The following is a 20,218-nucleotide window of genomic DNA, read 5'->3' as shown; positions in this document are numbered from 1 at the left end:
TAGGGGTAGTCCTTGCTTTAATTAAGTTGTTTCTTTATTCCTATTTACAGGGGAACACATCTAGAAATCATGCCAATATATTGTCAACAAAATCTAAAAAAGTATATGCAACATAACTGGCTACAATTTAGCAGTTTAGAAGTACTGAGCATTTCTGAAAAATCTGGCTACTTACTTTGGTGCCTAAGTATGGATTTACATGTCTATCTTTAGGCATCTAAGTTTAAACATTTTGGTCTAAAGGACACTTTTAAAACTTATATTGTAATGTATAAATCCACTGTAATTCAGGGAATCCAAAATTTCCTTTAGAGCAACTTGCTTCTTTAAGGCACAGCTAAATGAAGTTAAAATAACACTAACCCTATCAAATAGCACATAAGATCATAATTAGAAATATCTAATGCTATTTCTAGCATCTATTGGTTAGACAACAGAATATTTATAATGGTGCTTTGCACTTCTATCTAATAAGTGTATTCACCATTATTAATGCACTGTATTGTTTTAAAGACAACATGGAAAATAAAAATTTTGCATATATATTATTTGAAATGTTTAACTTTATGGAAGATATATTATGCACAAATTATTTCCAAGGTACAATTTGATATTTATCTTGTCATATAAAATCACAGATGCTATACCCATTAACATGGTAAAATAATTAATTAAAATCTATTATACTACAGCGGCAATAATTTTAACACTTTTAGAAAATACATGAATAATTAATCAGTTTAAAGCATTACATGAATAAACAGTAAAGTACAGAGTACCATGGAAAGTAATTTTACAGATCTTACTTTCTCATTGTAATGAAAAGAGAAATACTAAGGAAAAATACAAACATCTTTAAAAATATGCTAAGAAAAATCATAGATTTTAAAAAAATCAAAATAAAATCAAGCCCACTCAAATGAGTAACAGAGTTGAAGGGAAATTTCTAATTTGTGTTTCAAAAACAAATAAATACTTATTTTGCTATGGATTTTGAAGCCCTGAGCTATTATTCCCTGAGAACAATTAATTGAATACACACACACACACACACACAAAATTACAGACCTTGTATATATTAGGCCAGTTTGAAGAGTCTCACATAGAAATAATTTCAGGAAAGGCTGCTTTTTCCTTCTTTGCTTAAGAAAGCTGAAAGTTGCTTTAACTATTCAATAAAGATTGCTTGGTCCTGAGTAAGCATCGAGGCAACTGTGGCCTGTGAATTATATCTGTCCGCTGTGATTATGTATTCTTACGCCACTCATCTATATTTGGTAACTGAACTCATGTTTCAGCAGACTGCCACTATCTGGAATTCCAGCAGAAGGGATGTTAGCCCTGGAAGCCACAACAAGTTCTGTGCACTTGGTGTTTAGAAACTCAAGGAATTTGATATTGAAATGTTCCATTTTTGTTGTATTGTAGACAGGATTTCAGTCTCTTTTACAGTATTCAGGAATTTTAAAATGTGACACTTGTTCACAATCAAAGGTCTGTGGTTTGATTTACAGAAGTAAAAAAACCCCAGAAACTCCTTATAAGGAGTTTCATCTTAACATTTGTTTTTTATTTTTACCACATTAAATTAAAAAAAAGCTTTTGTATTAAAATAATTGTAAATAGGCAATATATGTTATAGAGATACATATGACAACAAAATATTCTAACAAGAAAAATATTATACTGCATTTAGATATGTGATTAGAAATAGTACCTTATTTCCATCCTAAGTTGTTGGTGGAAAATAAATGTGTAGTTCAAGACTGGCAATTATCTTACTAATAATAATGTGATCCTATCATCAGAAGACAAACCAATTTACTATTGTAATAGTTAACATTCAAAAATAATATTGATGAAAATCTTATAAACTTACCAACAAATGAAACAAGTTGCACAATAAAAATATAGTGGATACATATAACATTATATTAGTTTGTAGAGACCTAAATGATCACAGTTCCACTTACTCATACTGACCTTGCTCAGGAAGAAGTTTTGCCTGATTAAAGACTTCAGTGAGAGTTTTGGCTGAGTTTTCCATCAAAAAATGCACCTGTACCTTTCTAGCATTCATATACTTTATTTTTATTTTGGTTAATTTGGTATGTTTCTTTTTATCTTCTTATCTACAATTCATTTCTTTTAACTAGAGATGCAGTAGATAGATATTGCTTTATCAGTGGATTCACTGAGATTTTCCCCAGTAGTTGGCAGTGTTGTGGTAGCTGTGTTGGTCCCAGAGAATATTAGAGAGACAAGGTACATGAGGTTATATCTTTTATTGGGCCAACTTCTGCTGGTGAAAGACACAAGCTTTTGAGCTTACACAGCTATGTGTAAATTTAAAAACTTGTTTCTTTCACTAACAGAAGTTGGTTCAAGGAAAGAAATTACCTCACCCACATTGTGTCTCTCATTTTTCCCAGCATAATTTTGACTGATAACACTACCATGCCTACCATGGTAAATTAGTTTGTCTTCTGATGATACAGCTGCATCACTGATACTAATATTAACAATTAATAATATCTTTTGTACACTTTTCAACAGGAAAGATCCTAAAGCGCTAACAAGCTCTATATAGTAACCTCTTCACATACCTCTGGAGAGAGAGATATTGTAGCTTTTAACAGTTGATAGAGGCATAACAAACATTTTAGGACAGGAAATAGTATATGGATCTTGGTTACTACAGTTAATTGTGTTCATTCTCTACTATGATCCCATTTTGGTACATCAGGATCTTCACCTTGTGATTACTATTAAGAAAAATATAATTTATATAGCACCATTAGATGTTTGAGCCATTTTACAGTAGGTTGAGACCAAACACAGAACAGAAATTCCACTCTGAGAAGTTTACATTCCTAGTGCTGCACTCACTTGCCCATGTGCTTAATATCACAGATGTGAGTAGTCTTGTTGAAGCCAGTGACACTGCTCATGTGCATAAAGGTAAGCACATATATAGGTGATTGCAGGATGGGAGCCAAGACGTGCAAAATGTAGGTCCAATACAAGGGTCCAATCCTGCAACCACTTATCACCATTTGCAATGCTTACCCATCACATTGCTTAAAAATTGGGTTCTGTATTTAACATGAACAAGTGCTATAGCAGAGCTATTTCATTTTGGAAAAGCATACTGGGCTATCATTTCCTTTTTAAAAAGTAGGTGCACGCTTTCCCTCACTTTAGCTCTCTTCTCCATTTCAAATTTACATTGATCACACCATAAATGCAATAGTATTTGAATCCATTTACAGTTCTGTTAAGATGTAAGATTTTGACCTCATCTACACTATAACTTTTAATTGAGCTTTTAACTAGTTAGTGGCATGGCTGGCTCTAAACATGGTCTGCATCCATATATAATAATTCAAAACCAAAAAAACTTCAAGTTCCATTAGTTAAGGTCCAGCAGTTCTCAAACTGTGGGTCGGGACCCCAAAGTAGGTTGGGACCTCATGGGGTCACCAGGACTGGTGCTAAACTTGCTGGGGCCCAAGGCTGAAGCCTCAGACCCATCACCCAGAGCCAAAGCTGAAGCCCAAGCCCCACCACGTGGGGCTGAGGACTTCAGCCCTGGATGGCAAGGCTCAGGTTACAGGCCCCCCACCTGGGGCTAAAGCCATTGGGCTTTGGCCCCCCTGCCTAGGGTGCTGGGGCTTGGGCTTTGGCCCCCTGCCCAGGGCAACAGGACTCAGTTGGGCTCAGGCTTTGGTTCCCCTCCTAGGGTCATGTAGTAATTTTTGTTGCCATATGGGAGCTGCAGTGCAATGAAGTTTGAGAATGCCTAATCAATAAACAAAACCATAGAAAATAAAGCTAAAGAATAAAAAGGATTAAATGTTGAAAGTCAAACACTCTCAAATTAGGAAATGACAGAATGAACACTGCTCATTCAGTCTTAATTTCCCCCCCTTGTGTGGTATGTCTTATGGTACAATCTTTAATTACATGATCCATTGTTTATTATTATAATTATTATTACTACACAGGATGCCTAATTCATTCAAAGCAGAGGACGAATGTGCTCTGAAGATGAATTGGAACTCTGTAGTGAAGGACTCTGTTGTCTGTAGGACTCTTACTTCCTTTGTTGCAGAAGCTGGAAGGTTTGTAATGAAGGAGCTGGGAGACTGCAGGAAGAGAAAGGATGGTCTTGTTGTTAGGGCAGTTGAATACCACCATTAAGACTAGGATGTGATCTTAATGCCATTGCCGCTGAGCCATGTGAGGCTGGGCAAGTCATTTACCGCAAACTTTTCATAGATAGTCACTTCTGCATGTAATTAAAGACTGTATCATAATGCATTCATACAAGGAGGCTGAATTAAGCTTGTCTGGGCAACTTGAGAATGCATGATTTTGCAAACTTTCAATCTTTAATTTTGTATTTCCTAATTTTTACAGTTTAGTTCATTGATGAGAGTAACCTTGACTAAGGTTAAATCAAGTTTTCTGTTTATGAATTTCCTTACTTTTTAAATAGAAAATATTTCTATATCTATGCCTATTTAAAGAATAAAGCACTTACAGCAGGGGCTGGCAACCTCTGGCACATGGCTCACCAGGGTAAGCACCCTGGTGGGCTGGGTCAGTTTGTTTACCTGCCGCGTCTGCAGGTTTGGCTGAGTGCAGCTCCCACTGGCTGAAGTTTGCTGCTCCAGGCCAATGGGGGCTGCAGGAAGGGTGGCCAGCACATCCCTCGGCCCGCACAGCTTCCTGCAGCTCCCATTGGCCTGAAGTGAAGAACCACTGCCAGTGGGAGCTGCGATCGGCCGAACCTGCGGTTGCGGCAGGTAAACAAACTGGCTCAGCCCACCAGGGTGCTTACCCTGGAAAGCCGTGTGCCAGAGGTTGCCGACCCCTGACTTACACAATTGTCTTCAATGCATTTTTTGCCAGTTTATTTTTGTGATGTGTGACAGACCCAGACCAGTGGGGTACAGGAGTATGGTAGAGGGCAAATATACTAGTCACTGGATGAGTAGTTTTCTGTTCCCTGAGTGACCAGAGCAGGGGCTGCACTAGAGTAATCAGGAACCTGCTAGAACCAATTAAGGCAGACAGGCTAATTAGATCACTTGCAGCCAATAAAGGCAGCTAATCAGGGCACCTGGGTTTAAAAAGGAGCTCACTCCAGTCAGGCAGGGAGGAGCCAGAGGAAAGGAAGTGTATGTGAGGAGCTGGGAGCAAGAGATGCAAGGAGCTGAGTGAGATGGTGTGCTGCTGGAGGATTGAGGAGTACAAGTGTTATCAGACACCAGGAGGAAGGCCCTGTGGGGAGGATAAAGAAGGTGTTTGGAGGAGGCCATGGGGAAGTAGCCCAGGGAGTTGTAGCTGTCATGCAGCTGTTACAAGAGGCACTACAGACAGCTGCAATCGAAAGGGCTGGAACCCGGAGTAGAGGACGGGCCCGGGTTCCCCTCAAACCTCCCAACTCCTGATCAGACACAGGAGGAGGTGATCCAGACTGTGGGGAAGATCACTGAGGTGAGCAAATCTGCCAATAAGCACAGGACCCACCAAGGTAGAGGAGGAGATTTATCACAGATGCTTCATATTTCACCACTCGCTGCTCTGTTGACCATAATGAATTAAACTGCTGTCAAATGAAACACATTTGTTTTTATTAATGCAACTTTGTTTTCCCACAGCTTCTAAATAAAACTGTTTTAAGTGTTCTCCACTTCTGAGGTAACTCCCTTCTCTTCATGTGTCATTATATAATGCCTACATCTGTAACTTTTACTCCATGCACCTGAAGAAGTGAGGTTTTTTTACCCACCAAAGCTTATGCCCAAATAAATTTGTTAGTCTTTAAGGTGCCAGTAGACTCTTGGTTGTTTTTTTTGGATACAGACTAACACAGCTACTCTCTGACACTTGTTTTTAACTGTGTAACAATACTATGTAGGAACTCAGAGCTATAATTCCCTGCCTATTTAAAAGGATAATTCAGAAAGTCACCCCCCTCCTATCTTTAAGCAGCACGTACAAAATGCCACTTCCTTGTCATGTAAATTGTTTCTTATTTCCATGTAACCATTTTTGAGGACAGTAACAATTATCCTTTGAAAAGAAACAGTGTAATTTACCGCAGTTCAAACCTAAAGGAGCATTGCAGGAGCTTATCCAAACCCAGTCAGCTCTTCATCGGACCCTTCTCTGTGAGAATGTTCCAGTACCTGAAGTAAATCAACAATCAAAAGCAGCTGTTGCCATGACAACCAGGGCATGCTCCCCAAGTATGAAATGGAACTGCAGAAGGAAACAGTGATAAGTGGCTGACTATTTCTGATGTCACAATGTTACTGCTCAGGTGGCAGCAGCAGAAGACAGGGAGCGAGTGTGTGTGTGGGGGGGGGCGGGGGGAGGGAAATCAAGTTTTTCCAGTGTTCCAGTTTTCTCAAATTTCCTAAAAACCCAATATACAAACACAAACTACACATGTTAATTAGTGGCTGAAATCTGATTCAAATTTCCCAGGTGTGTTTACAAAAGAGGGTTCCTAACAAAGGAGAGGCACTGAGGTACAGACCCTGTAAAACAGAAAATTCTTTTGCAACCTTAACTATGATCTCTCTTCTGCAAGACCATAATACTGTTGCTGCCTCTGTGCTCAGTGGTAGCAGATGGCAGAACCTTACAGGTCAGCTTTTCATTGGAGGAGAAATCAATTACATGGAATATGAGTATATTCTTAGTGCAACTGGTTTATTTTACACATACAGTCCAGTCCTTGAACAGAGGATGTCACAAGCAGCACACAGGTAATCCCCTCTTTCAAGTATCTCAGCCCAAACACCAGTGCTTGAACTCCAAAGAACAACCCCATCTCAAGAATTTATTCTAGTTAGTGAGATTAAGGCAGAGAGTAAACTTCTTTGTTGCTCACCATAGATCTGCATCACAAAACTGATAACATGGCCTTTTCTTCCAAGACTAAAAATTTGCTCTCATGTGAAGAAAAAAGTGCGTCTAACTTAAGTTTATCAGAACAATCTGGTGACCTCTATCGTAACAATACCTATATGTTGGTAACTGGCAGCGGACAGTATGACAACTCTACCTGGGACTTAAATTAAGAGTTCATTCTCATAAACAGTTCAGCACACTGTTTTTCCCAAGTGCAAATGGATCCCTTACTATATCTGTGTAATCAAGTTGGCTGGTCTTCTTTCCTCTCATCTCTCTGTAATGTAGGCTATCCCTGAGTGTAGTTCGTAACAACAGGGCTGCCCAGAGGATTCAGGGGGCCTGGGGTCTTCGGCGGTGGGGATCCTTCTGCTCCAGGTCTTCGGGGCACTTCGGCGGCGGGTCTTGGAGCTAGTGAAGGACCTGCCGCCGAAGACCCAGAGCAGAAGAAGCTCTAGTCTTCAGCAGCAGGTCCTTCACTCGCTCTGGGTCTGTTCGGCCGCACTGAAGGACCTGCTGCTGAAGACCTGTCGAAAACTCTCATGGGGACCCCTGCCAGGCCCAGGGCATGGGGCAAATTGTCCCACTTACCTCCCTCCCCCCGCCTTGAGCGGCCCTGCATAACAAACTGATAATGCTGTTCTGTGGTTAAATCCTTCAGGAACTCTTCACTCTGCTAAAGCACTATGTGATGGTTTCTTGGATTTTTTTCCTCCTGAATTCAATGATACAAACATGCTTAGGCAGCATGATAAACATAGAGGCACAAACATGGCTGGCAATATATTTGTGACTAAATCTGCTGTTTGGATACATCTAACCTGTATTTGTTATAAATGGATCACAAGAGAGTGTCACAAAATAGTAACAAAAACATGGTTGCTGTATGAAGATTAAATAGTACCTGTGGTAGTAAATCAATTTCCCTAAAAGTCTCCAGAATTCCTGTGGCAATGCAAATAACATACTCTTCTAATTTCATCGGTTTTATTGCAAGTCTATGTGTGATGATGCCATATGACTAAGGGGACCCTAAGACTGTGATTGCAGCATGAGTCAACATACCCAAGCTAGCTTTAATCTAGTTAGCTCAGGTCCTGGAGCTACGGTGTTGGAGCACTCATGGGAAAAAAATGGTGGGTGCTGAGCAGCGAACTTGGCAGCCAACTTACCTCTGGCACAGTAGAAAGTTGGTGCCTCTGTGAAGCAGTATGAACTTCAGCACAGGATAACCCCACAAGTAATTACCCAGGGATCTACTTGGACTTGTACAGATTGCACTGGTGTCCACACTGCTGGTGCTTCCTTCCTCTGGGACTCATGCTAGTTAGTTTAAATTTAGTTTGGATATGTTGGCTTGAACTACAATTGCACCCGGTGATTGCAGTCTAGATACTGTATAGCCAAAGAGACAGTGAGGATTTCCAGTGTCCAGAAACCAAATACAAGGCCAAATATTGCCATTCTTTTGCACACAAAGGTTCCAGAATGTCACTCGGTGTTTTGGATCTGGCAGAAATGTAGGATGGGACCCACAGTAAAAGCCAAACAAAGTTAAAGCAAGTTACATTGATAATAAAACAGCAAACAGGAAACTAAAAAGCTGTTACAATAATGTTAAAGTTCTGCTATAAGTAACAAAGCAAAAATTGCAATAAAAGTAATAATGACAATTTTATTTACAGAGCACAATCACTGACAAATTTCTTAAGTGGCTGCATGTAATAAGACAATTTTAAATAAACTGAAAACAAATACTGACAATTCTCAGTCATAACAAATAGGTCAAAGGGTTCTGAAAAAGAGGTGGCAATAAGCTGAAAATGGGAAAAGAAAGCTAATAAACATATTGTAAAGGACTTAAATTCTCTTTTAAAAATGGGGAGAACTGGAATTATTGGGGAAGAAGGCTTCTCAGTCCTAGGAAAGGCCTTGCACAAGACATTTTAGAGTTACAGACCCCTGGACCAGCCTTTTTTATCCCTAGTAGCAACACTGGAGCATATGTTGCTTTTATCCTCCCTCAGAAAACTTCATTGTTTAATCTATTATTAAACAGAAACACTACACACAATTGATAGACAAATGATTACACTATACTGTACTAGCTTGGCTTTACAATTATTGGCATATCCTGAAACCCCAGAGCATTATTTTGTAAGGAATTAGAAATTTTCTTCTTGAATGATTTAATATCCCTTGACAGATAAAAAGCAAAATGAGGTCCCACAGTGAAGAAATGCAAACTAAAGCTTACCTACTAACATTCTTGCTGATGAAATGCAAAGAACTTCCTGAACTGAGGGGTGAAAGTAATACTAAGGAAGGCTCTGCCCATGTACATCCTAGCTAGATAGCATTAAGATCAGAGGGTGACCTGGAACTCCTCTGGACTTCCCATCCATCAAACCTTTGTGTATTTAAACGCATTACGTTACTATGTTTTACCTCAATTCTCCAGAGAAGTTAAAAGCAAGGGAAGCAGAAATTTAGTAGAATGAAATCTGATTTTATTTTACATCAGTTTCAAGCAAGTAACATCCTCAATTATTTAGTTTAAAATGAATTATTGTTAATTATTTTGTAAAGAAAAAACAATGTGCTTGGTGTTGTATAAGATACAGAATACAGACAATTCCTCTCTTGCAAAGTTCACAGTCCAAACAAGACAGACTGGGCTAGACCCTCATAGTTTCACTGGAGTCAATAGGACTATACCAGTTTACAACAACTGAGGCTCTGGCTCAGGACAGAGAGGATGCTCTGAGAAGCCCAGAAAAGGGAATGACCAGGATTGTTTTTAAATTATTAATATTTTTATAATGAAAGTGTTTAGTTAATTTTGAAGAAAGACATTCACTCCTGTGCAGAGGGCCCAGCCAAAACACCACTTAATCCCATTTAAATGTCCAGAGGATACTATAGATTTAAAAAAAAAAGAGTGCCAAAAAGCTCAGTGGAAATTAGTAGACCTTTCCTAAAGAAAATGCAAGCCTGTTAATAGACTTAACTGCTATATCAGCTGTTCTAAACCATCATTGGGGTTGAAATGGAAGTAGAGTTCAAAGTTTAAGAATTTGGGGGTAAAATGTATGAATGTATGCAAATATATAAACATTTATGCAAATTTGTTATCTGCTATGTTTTTGTTAGAGAATATCGGCAGCTATAGATGGAAGAAGAAAAAAAAATCAAGAGGCCAATTTGCTCCTGGATTCAGAGATATTTGGAAGTCAATAAAGGTTACAGAAGACAGGAGTTATATGATGTAAGAAAGTGAGACAGAGAAAGGGAGGACAAATTCTGGCAATTTAGCAACCTGGGGATAAACACAAAAGAGAGGTTTTCTGTAGGAAGAAAAGGAAAATCTTATTATAAAAAAATGCAAAATATCAATGTGAAACCTTGGCTGCTGAATTAAGATTGGTAGTCTGGTATTTAAAGATATTGTCTTACATTTCTTTTTTTAAAAAGCAACATCAATGTATATTTAGATTAATTACTTTTCTAAAAAAAGAAATGAAATGATATCTGTTCCAAAATCTTACACATGTGAAAAAAGCCAAGTGACAAAAAGAACAACTCAGACATAGAATCATAGACGATTAGGGTTGGAAGACACCTCAGGAGGTCATCTAGTCCAATCCCCTGGTCAAAGCAGGACCAACACCAACTAAATCATCGCAGTCAGGGCTTTGTCAAGCCTTAAAAACCTCTAAGGATGAAGATTCCTGCCCTCCGCTCCAGGTAACCCATTCCAGTGCTTCACCACCCAACTAGTGAAATAGCGTTTCCTAATATCCAACCTAGACCTCCCCCACTGCAATTTGAGACCCTTGCTCCTTGTTATGTCATCTGCCACCACTGAGAACAGCCTAGCGTCATCCTCTTTGGAACCCCCTTCAGGTAGTTGAGGGCTGCTATCAAATCCCTGCTTGCTCTTCTCTTTTGCAGACTAAACAAACCCAGTTCCCTCAGCCTCTCCTCAGAAGTCATGTGCCTCAGCCTCCTAATCATTTTTGTTGCCCTCCACTGGACTTTCTCCAATTTGTCCACATCCCTTCTGTACTGGGGGGACCAAATCTGGATGCAATACTCCAGGTGTGGCCTCACCAGTGAGGAATAGAGGGGAATAATCACTTCCCTCGATCTGCTGGCAATGCTCCTACTAATGCAGCACAATATGTCATTGGCCTTCTTGGCAAAAAGGGCACACTGTCGACTCATATCCAGCTTCTTGTCCACTGTAATCCCAGGTCTTTTTCTGCAGAACTGCTGCTTACGCAGTCAGTCCCCAGACTATAGCGGTGCATAGGATTCTTCTGTCCTAAGTGTAGGACTCTGCACTTGTCCCTGTTGAACCTCATCAGATTTCTTTTGGCCCACTTCTCCAATTTGTGTAGGTCACTCTGGAACCTATCTCTACCATCCAGCTTATCTACCTCTCCCCCCAGCTTAGTGTCATATGTGAACTTGCTGAGGGTGCAATTAATCCCAACATCCAGATCATTAATAAAGATGTTGAAGAAAACCAAACCCAGGACTGACCCCTGGGGCACTGTGCTTGACAGCGGCTGCCAACTAGACATTGAGCGATTGATCACTACCCAGTTAGCCTGACAATCTAGCCAACTTTCTATTCACCTTACAGTCCATTCATCCAATCTATACTTTTTTAACTTGCTGGCAAGAATACTGTGGGAGATTATATCAAAAGCTTTGCTAAAGTCAAGATATATCACACCCACCACTTTTCCCATATCCACAAAGCCAGTTATCTCATCATAGAAGGCAATCAGGTTGGTCAGGCATGACTTGCCCTTGGTGAATCCATCCTGAGTGTTCCTGATCACCTTCCTCTCCTCCAAGTGCTTCAAAATGGATTCCTTGAGGACCTGCTCCATGATTTTGCCAGGGACTTAAGTGAGGCTGACCGATCTGTAGTTCCCCAGGTTCTATTTGTTCCTTTTTTTAAATATGGGCACTATATTTGCCTTTTTCCAATCGTCTGGGACCTCCCTTGAACACGAATTTTCAAAGATAATGGCCAATTGCTCTGCAATCACATTAGACAACTCCCTCAACACCCTTGGATGCATTTCATCTGGACCCATGGACTTGTGCATGTCCAGCTTTTCTATATAGTCCTGAACTACTTCTTTTACCACCGAGGACTGCTCATCTCCTCCCCATACTTGTTGCCCAGTGCAGCAGTCTGGGAGCTGACCTGGTTTGTGAACACAGAGGCAAAAAAAGCACTGAGTAATTCAGCTTTTTCCACAACATCTGTCACTATGTTGCCTCTCCCATTCAGTAATGGTCCCACACTGTCCCTGACCTTCTTCTTTTTGCTAAAATACCTGTACAAACCCTTCTTGTTACCCTTCACATCCCTTGCTAACTGCAACTTCAATTGTGCCTTGGCCTTCCTGATTACACTCTTGCATGCTCTAGCAATATTTCTATACTCCTCCCTAGTTATCTGTCCAAATTTCCACTTTTAGTAAGCTTCCTTTTTGAGTTTAAGCTCAACAAAGATTTCACTGTTAAGCTAAGATGGCTGCCTGCCATATTTGCTATTCTTTCTGCACATCGGTTTGTTCCTGCACCCTCAATAAGGCTTCTTTAAAATACAGCCAGATCTTCTGGACTCCTTTCCCCCTCATATTAGCCTCCCAGGGAATACTGCCCATCACTTCCCTGAGGGAGTCTAAGCCCTGATCTACACTATGAGTTTAGGTCAAATTTAGCAGTGTTAGATCAATTTAACCCTGCACCCGTCCACATGACAAAGCTTCAACTTCAAGGGCTGTTAAAATCGATTTTTGTACTCCTCCCTGGATGAAGGGATTAGTGCTGAAATCGACCTTGCCGGGTAGAATTTGGGGTAGTGTGGTTGAAATTCGACAGTATTGACCTCCAGGAGCTATCCCAGAGTGCTCCATTGTGACTTCTCTGGACAGCGCTCTCAACTCTGATGCAGTGGCCATGTAGACAGGAAAAGGCCCACAAACTTTTGAATCTCATTTCCTGTTTAGCCAGCATGGAGATCTGCAGGTGAGTGCAGATCTCATAAGCAGAGGTGACCATGATGGAGTCCCAGAATCGCAAAAGAACTCCAGCATGGGCCAAACAGGAGGTACGGGATTTGATCGCTACATGAGGAGACAAATCTGTGCTATCAGAACTCCATTCCAAAAGATGAAATGATCAAACATTTGAAAAAATCTCAAAGGGCATGAAGGACAGAGGCTATAACAGGGACCCACAGCAGTGCCGCATGAAACTTAAGGAGCTGAGGCAAGCCTATCAAAAAAACAGAGAGGCAAATGGCCACTCCGGGTCAGAGCCCCAGACCCTGTAGATATTGTGGCTCTAAAAGACTGACTTATTCTTTTCCAAACATATAAAAAGTGTCAGAGCAGAACTGTTAAGAAAGGATAAGATATGTTACGTGGACACTATCCTGAAGTGCAACAAATGTTCCAAAGCTCCTGCTTCATACAGGGGTTTAACTCTGAAAAGTGAATGTGCCTTTTAGTGCTTTGTTGCACTAGCATTGACATGCTGATCTCTGAATAAAGTACATTACGTTTGGTTTCCTTTTTTAAATTGTAGCTGTTAGTAATTTCGTTTTTCTAAACAACTATTTCAAACCACTATGTCTTTTAATAGTGCATATTGAGTTCGTGTGGCCTGTATGAGGAAATCCACCTTGCAAGTAAAAGACAGTTGATGCAAGATAAGCGTAGACAGCTGTATAACGATACTAGGAGCCAGAGTGCTAAACAAAGACAAATGTGAAAGGATGTCACATTCCCTGGGAAAGCAAGGGAGTGAATACTGTAAGTGCAATATGCCAAGGGAAGAAATCAGCTGTTCAACTGAAATAGGATGAAATTGTTTTAAAAGAATCACTTAGTAGAACACAGTTGCCCAATTAGTGTGAAATACAGAGGGATGTGTCAGCCACTGACTCCTAGTAGGCAGGCACTTAGCTCAGGACTATTTTTGGAAAGAGTTTCCATGGATGTGAAGAGTGTTCAGGCCCTTTGCTTTTTTCTGATTGGCTAACAGAAAGGTGCTGAAAAAGGTGGTGGCAGAAATATCCCAGGCCTCAGAGATATCACATATACAGGCACTAGAGGCTGTTACTTTTTGTGTTAGGATTGGCTGTTAAATCAAAACAATATAAATGTCCTTTCTATCTTACACACATAGGAGAAAAAAGGATAACTAAATAGAAAACTAACATATGTCAATTGAAAATATGAGAAATTTCTTTGTAACTTGGGAGCAGGAACTCACTCTAAGGCGATCATATAAACTCTTAGAAGGAACACAAAACCATTTTTTCCCCACAGTGGGAATATTGTAGATACCATAATTCTTAGTAAAATTTGCAAATGTATCAGCTTGATGTTTAAAGTTTACATATCCTGCAGATGGAGAAATAAGTGTTGTTCCCACTGAAAAGTTAGTTGTCTGGATTTAGTGATAAAACACATATAGAATAAATGATTTCTAAAAATAGCTGGCATTAGGAGGTATTGAGACTGGGCCCTGCATGGCACTGAACTAAGCAACAAAGGCGCAGTTCAAAATTGCTTTCCTATTACCTCATTAATGAATATTACAGTCTCCCATGTGAGAATGAGATAAAATAAATGGAAGAAGTTGTATATTGTGTGTACTACAGTGCTGTGCTTTGCCATAAACCATTCTATGTTACCTACTGTGTATCTATATCATGCCTGTCACTGGGATCTCTGAACATCTGCCCTTTACAATACATTCTGTGCTGAACATGGTGGCCATACCACTCCATTCATACACATTTGCAAAACTGCCAACTGGGAGACTGATATTATTTTAGTTTTAGATCAGAAGTAAGGGAAGATCACAATACTGAAACATAGCGAAGTATTAAAAACACTATGTATTTAATAAGCCCTTGAGTGTTGGAGCATCTATACAAGAAAGATTGTAAAGGAGCTGACTGCACCAAATTAAATTTAGATTACTCTACTCAGACAATGACCAACTCAGCCAAACACAAAAGGTTCCATTCACTCTGATTGTATACTCTATCTCTCTTTCCCACAATGTATCTATCTTGTCTTTTAGACGGTATGTTCTTTGGGGCACTGTGATAAATGAAAGGGGTTGGGGGAGCTCCCTTTTATGGACACCCAACCAGCCGGTACCAATAAAATCCCTCTTAATAGCTGTTCTCTAATTGTTCTGCCAGTAAAGGGTTAAAAAGTCTCACTGATATGCATACGTAAAAGTGAGTGGCCAAAAGACCCAAATGGGAAGGCTAGAACTTTTTAAAATTGGAAAAAAACCTCCCCTTTTGTCTGTATTGTTGTTCTCCCGGAGAGAAGCGGACAGGACAGCTGTATGCTGTAAGAAGCTTGGGCCAGGTATGAAAAAATCATCAGCATCATAGCTAGAAACTACTCCGTTAAAACCCCAGATATGTAAGTAGACCAGGAAATGTCTAGGAAGATGCAATTAGGCTCATCCCTTTTATTTTGTTATGGTTTGTGGATTCCAGGTGCTTTTGTTTTGCTTGTAACCTTTCAGATGGACCTCAAGAAAGCTATTCTTGGTGCTTAATCCATGTAGTTGCTCTTTTAAAATCTAGCAATAGCCTGAGTTCACAGATGTATTTTTTTTATTTTGTAATAAGATGTACCTATTTTAAGAACAGGATTGGATTTTTATATCTTAAGAGGTTTGTGCACATGTTGCTTAATTAGCTGGTGGCAACAGCTGATTTCCTTTTTTTCTCTTTCTCAGCTCTTCCCCGGAGGGGGTGTGAAAGGGCTTGAGGGTTTCCCACAGGAAGGAATTCCCAAGTGCACCTTCCTGAGCTCTCAAAGGGGTTCTGCACTTGGGTGGTGGCAGCATCTATCCATCCAACGTCAGAGAAAAGCTGGGAGTTTAATACAAGCCTGGAGTGGCCAGTATTAATTTTTAGAATCCTTGAGGGCCCCCACCTTCTGCACTCCAAGTGCCAGAGTGGGGAATCAGCCTTGACATGGTGGCAGAGTGGTGGGATCATTTTGAACCAGAGGCACAGACCTTAGGATTTTAAAAGGACACGTTTTTCCTTTTGGCAGCCTGCAAAGCCAGGTTTTTTTCTTTCTCTTCTTTTCTTTGATGCCTGAGGCGGAACAGGAGCACAAAGGGTTCAGCCTGCAAAGCCAGGGAGTTCAACAAGCAGTTTATTTTTTTTCTAGCTTCATGGCAACAAAATAGCTAGGCTAGAGTAAGGCATCCCCATGAATGAGGTTGCAGTCAGGCACTGAAACCCTAGAGCAACCAATCTTCCCAAAGCAGCCTGCCATGGAGGAAACAGACTCAGATCAAGCTCAGACATCCAGCTCCATGATAGAAATGCAGGGAGGGTATGGGGGACCAGAGATTTCCCCGAAGGGAATGGTCAGTCCTCCCCAACCTGAGATTCAGGTGCCAAAATGGAGGGATGCCCTTAACCCAGACCGAGTCCTAACTGCGGAAGACAGGAATTTCTTCCTACAGATGAAGTGTTTGGAGGCGGAAGCAGTGGAGAAGCGCTTGGAGGCAGAAATGGAGGCAAAGCCCTTAAAAGCAGAGACAGAGCTGAAGCACTTAGAGCTGGAAAGGACTAAACTGGATCCGCCAGGTAGCCCTAATGGTCCTCCTCTAGGTACCGCTCCCCATTCCAAGATATTCCCCACATATAAGGTAGGAGATGATACAGAGGCCTTCTTTGAAAATTTTGAAAGGGCTTGCCTTGAGTACAACATCCCTACAGACCTGTATATGGTGGAGCTGAGACCCTCAGTAGACTCTTAGCAGAGGTGGCAGCTGAAATGCCTAAAGAACACATGATCGAGTATGAACAAAAGGCCAGAATTAGGATGGGGCTAACACCTGAGCATGCCCATTGGTGGTTCAGACTCCCAACGTGGAAACCAGATGTGACATTTTCCTGACACACCTACCACATTGTAAAAAATTGGGATGCCTGGATACCAGAAACAAATGTTAAGACTTTAGAATAAATAATAGGTGATATATCTATCTCCTAGAACTGGAAGGGACCTTGAAAGGTCATTGAGTCCAGCCCCCTGCCTTCACTAGCAGGACCAAGTACTGATTTTTGCCCCAGATAGACCCCTCAAGGGCTGAACTCACAACCCTGGCTTTAAGCAGGCCAATGTGCAAACCACTGAGCTATCCCTCTCCCCTTTTGATGATCTGTCTCTCCTAATACAAAGGGAGCAGTTCTTAGAGGGTGTTCCTGAGGAAACAGAAAGGTACATCCTAGATGGGAAGCCCAAAACTGTAATTGAAATGAGAGAGATTGGAGCCAATGTGTGGAGGTGGCAGAGGAGAAGAAAGCTAGCACCATTTGGTGGGGATATCAGAAGGGGAAACCTGAGATGACACCTCACCACTGGAGTCAGCCCAAAGCCCTACCTCCCAAGGAGGATCCCTCCACACAACCAGGGAGACCCCAGATGCCCTCTCGTCCCACCACCCTACTCTCCAACCACCCACCTCACCCCAATCCACAGTCAGCTGGGTGATGCTTTAAATGTAACAAACTGGGGCATGTGAAGGCCAACTGCCCCAAGAGCACCAGCCGACTGCAACTCATCACCCTGGGATCCCATCGAGAGCCTTCAGGCCCAGATGCCTCAAAAATACCCTAAGGATGAAGGGAAACTGTGATTGTGGGTGGGAGGAAGATTACTGTATGGAGGGACACTGGGGCACAGGTGTCAGCTGTCCATCAATCCCTGGTGGACCCCAAATTCATCAACCCAGAGGCCCAAGTGACAACCCTTTCATAGAATCATAGAATATCAGGGTTGGAAGGGACCTCAGGAGGTCATCTAGTCCAAGCCCTTGCTCAAAGCAGGACCAATCCCCAACTAAATCAGCTAGGGCTTCGTCAAGCCTGACTTTAAATACCTCTAAGGAAGGAGTTTCTAACACCTCCCTAGGTAACCCATTCCAGTGCTTCACCACCCTCCTAATGAAAAAGTTTTTCCTAATATCCAACCTAAACCTCCCCCACTGCAATTTGAGACTGTTACCCCTTGTTCTGTCATCTGGTACCACTGAGAACAGTCTAGATCCATCCTCTTTGGAACCCCCTTTCAGGTAGTTGAAAGCAGCTATCAAATCCAATCCCCCCTCATTCTTCTCTTCTGCAGACTAAACAATCACCAGTTCCCTTCAGCCTCTCCTCATAAATCATTGTGCTCCAGCCCCGCCTAAATCATTTTCTGTTTTGGCCTCGCTGGACCTTCTAATTTTTCCACATCCTTCTTGTAGTGTGGGGCCCAAAACTGGACACAGTACTCCAGATGAGGCCTCATCAATGCTGAATAGAGGAATGATCAATGTCCCTCGATCTTTGCTGGCAATGTCCCTACTTATACAGCCCAAAATGCCATTAGCCTCTTTGGCAACAAGGCAACACTGTTGACTCATATCCAGGCTTCTCGTCCACTGTAAACCCCTAGGTCCTTTTCTGCAGAACTGCTGCCTAGCCACTTGGTCCCCTAGTCTGTAGCAGTGCATGGGATTCTTCCGTCCCTAAGTGCAGGACTCTGCACTTGTCCTTGCTGAACTCATTCAGATTTTCTTTGGCCCAATCCTCTAATTTGTCTAGGTCCTCTGTATCCTATCCCTACCCTCCAGCATATCTACCACTCCTCCCAGTTTAGTGTCATCTGCAAACTTGCTGAGGGTTGCAATCCACCGCCATCCTCCAGATTCATTAATGAAGATATGAACAAAACCGGCCAAGATATTGAACAAAACCGGCCCAGGACCAACCCTTGGGGCACTCCATTTGATACTAGACATGGAGCCATTGATCACTACCCATTGATACCGATAATCTAGCCTGCTTTCTATCCACCTTACAGTCCATTCATCCAGCCCATACTTCTTTAACTTGCCGGCAAGAATACTGTGGGAGACCATATCAAAAGCTTTGCTAAAGTCAAGGAATAACACATCCACTGCTTTCCCCTCATCCACAGAGCCAGTTATCTCATTATAGAAGGCAATTAGGTTAGTCAGGCATGACTTGCCCTTGGCGAATCCATGTTGTGCATGGGAAGTCAGTACCTGAGTCCTGATTAGTTTGGGGTTGGGTACCATCTGTACATTTAGACATTCCAAAAAAGAAGGCATTCACACACTTATCTGAGGTTCCTCCCCTTGCAACAGGCTTGCCTGTGCTCAGCTAATGGGACTGACTACACTGCGCTGGAATCTCAAACAGGTTCTGACTCACAACATAGCTGCATCCCCCAGTCACATGTCCTCCATCCTCCTTCTCCTCCTGTCTGTTCACGGCAGGGGTCTCTGTCCTGGGCTCCACTGAGGTATCTACAGTGGTCTGTGGACTGCTTGTGGGTTCTCCACCAAGTATGGCATGCAGCTCATTATAAAAGCAGTAGGTCTGCAGCTTGGCACCAGATAGACTGTTGGACTCCCTGGCCTCGTGGTATACCTGCCAGCTGCCGCAATTCCTTCACTTTCACATGGCACTGCCGCTGCTTCCTGTCATTACCCTTTTTCTGAATCCCCATATAATCTGCTCAGAGATGTCCATTTTTCTATAGCTGCTCTGTAGCTGTGATTTCACAGCCTCTTCTCCTCATAGACCCAGGAGGTCCAATACCTTCTGTCTACTCCAGGTCAGAGCATATCTAAAGCATGTAACTGGTATGGCTGACTGGGCGGTTGCACACAACAATGGTGAGATGCCAGGTGTGCTCACCAAGCTGGTGAATCATGAAAACGCATTTCAAAATTATGGGATTTTTAAAGTGGGGCCTGGCTTCTGGTTTCTGTGACCCTGGGCAGTGGAATTCACTGTATCTGTCAGTATCGGGCATTGTGGGACATAGGTCACACAGTATCCACACACACACTGTGTCAACCACAATTTTAACCATGGCTTCATGTAATTCGGAGAGGTGATGTTACTGCATTGCCATAATGGAGCACTTCCATCAGTGAGAGACAATTTCAGTGAAGATACATGCACAATTAGGTTGGTGCAAGGCAACTCACATAAACTTAGCTTTCTAGCACAGACCAGCCCTTCTGAGCCTGCTCCTCTCTCTGTCAAAGATCCTGCTCTCTGATGCAAGGAAGTCTCAGCCATGGATCTTAGGTTTTGTTCTTTTTTTGGAGAAAAGTAATGGAAGTGATAAATCTGAGAATGTCGGAGTTTTCCATAGTGCCTTGGGGTTCCTAACCCAGC

General features: G+C 41.7%; 1 protein-coding gene across 3 annotated transcripts in view; it reads right to left on the bottom strand.

Moving 5' to 3' along the window:
* Positions 1-1,189, bottom strand: part of PALLD (palladin, cytoskeletal associated protein) — a 345,921-nt gene extending 344,732 nt beyond the window's left edge. For 2 of the 3 annotated variants that reach the window (XM_075066366.1, XM_075066363.1), the window contains exon 1: positions 1,069-1,189. The gene's annotated coding sequence lies outside the window, so the exon portion shown is untranslated. The remainder of the gene's footprint in view (positions 1-1,068) is intronic. The other variant, XM_075066362.1, reaches the window with a different exon arrangement.
* Positions 1,190-20,218: the final 19,029 nt, after the last annotated feature.

This window comes from Chelonoidis abingdonii, chromosome 5, assembly GCF_003597395.2.
Source record: "Chelonoidis abingdonii isolate Lonesome George chromosome 5, CheloAbing_2.0, whole genome shotgun sequence".
NCBI classification, from domain to species: Eukaryota; Metazoa; Chordata; order Testudines; family Testudinidae; genus Chelonoidis; species Chelonoidis abingdonii.
The sequence above is the reverse complement of the archived record's forward strand: the minus strand, read 5'-3'. Positions and strand labels throughout refer to the sequence as shown.